Here is a 1669-nt window from a genome sequence, read left to right as displayed (position 1 = left end):
GTTGTATTTAATCGCCCCTAGCGTAGATGATCAACGATGCTACGAGGTGTTGAAAGATTTTAACGAGAATGCATCAGCGATCGCTGAAAAAAATGTTATTGAGTTTATTACAGATATCAATGATGCACCAGGTATTGATGATATTGATGGCGACGTTAACAATCTAGTCGTGTACGATGATGTTATGTTAGACAATCAAAAAAACCCAGCTAGGATATTTTCCAGAGGCAGGCATAAAAACACCGACGTGATATATGTCACTCAACGATACACTCAGATTCCAAAAGTAATCAGAGACAACTGTAATATTCTTGCTGTATTCAACGGCGTTGATACACACACGCTACGAAATATTTGGCAAACTTGGTGTGGCGGTGACATGGACTTTAATGGTTTTCGAAACTTTTTTAGTCATGCTCAGTCGACCCCACATGGATTTGTAACGATAAATTTACATGATCCTAGGACACGATATCGTATCGGACTTGACCAAATATTCGGTTAGTTGTAAATAATTTTCATTGTAAATAACTTCTTAGCAGCAGGGGGGCAATGACATCGACGCGGTCGTCGCTGTGTTTACCGGACGCTGACGACGCTGGGATCGGCTCGCAGAAAGTATTAATTAAACCAAATGACGATTGGACGACCCCCCGACGACGACGTCGTTTTTTTTTACCGGGCGCTGACGACACCGGATCCGCTGAGTGCAGAAAGTATTAATAAAGCAAAATAACGATTCGACAAAATGTCGGATTCGCCCCCTCTGCTGCTCCTACACCAAAATACATTCCCACCTCCGGCGGGACTCGAACCCGCAATCCCCGGCTTAGAAGGCCGGTGCCTTATCCATTAGGCCACGGAGACATTGATGGCTGTTTAAACGCATTTTGATCTGTCTGTGATGGTTGCTTAAAGATAATTTGATCTGTCTGTGATTTATCATCTGACAAATATTCATTCTATGATGAAATGTTAATCTTAAGCAATAACATAAATAACTGTGCACACGCAATACGCCCTATGCAAATTTAGTGTTATTTACCTTGTTATTCCTGTTGCTGAAGTCGTTGCTATTGTCACTACAATTATTATTATTATTATTATTCTCGAAGACGAAAACAATAACAACGATAAATAACAATTAACAGCCTCAGCAACATTGTCAAAGATGCCGAAACTTTCTCATTTTTATATTCAGCTATTCAGAAGTCAAACTAACCTCGGGTATCAATATTTACCGAGGAGTTGTTACTCTTCTTGTAAGCACTGCTATATACGGACAGATGCGCTCAGCATCTTACAGTCTGATTCATTACAAAACCCTGCCCTACCCACCTCTACTCGCAACAACCAAGACTTCCATTCTCTTGCATGTATCCCTCTGCTCTGTATACTTGATCAAATTTCTTTCATGATCTTCATGACACCTCTCCTCCCAACTTTAAGTCAACTTAATTGTCACCAGCTTCTTCCTAGACACATGCCAAATCAGAACGTTTAGAGGCAGACAAGTCTGCACAATTTCCGAGAAACCAATTTCTTACTCATGGTTCACACATGCATGTCCCAACTGTCAGATTGAGTGAAGATCGTTTTCGTTTATACCTAGGATGTACTGATTTCAACTTCTCGTGGGTCAATCAATCCAAAAGCTGCCTATATGTTT

At 40.7% G+C, this 1669-nt stretch overlaps 1 non-coding gene across 1 annotated transcript; it reads right to left on the bottom strand.

Moving 5' to 3' along the window:
• Nucleotides 1-794: 794 nt before the first annotated feature.
• Trnar-ucu (transfer RNA arginine (anticodon UCU)) lies at nucleotides 795-867 on the bottom strand. The gene has a single exon. It is a non-coding gene; the product is annotated as a tRNA-Arg (tRNA).
• Between the last annotated feature and the right edge of the window lie 802 nt (nucleotides 868-1669).

Source organism: Sinohyriopsis cumingii, chromosome 2 (assembly GCF_028554795.1).
Source record: "Sinohyriopsis cumingii isolate HCF-2022 chromosome 2, ASM2855479v2, whole genome shotgun sequence".
NCBI lineage: Eukaryota > Metazoa > Mollusca > Bivalvia > Unionida > Unionidae > Sinohyriopsis > Sinohyriopsis cumingii.
Note: the sequence above shows the minus strand (reverse complement) of the source record. Positions and strands in the feature narration are given on the sequence as shown.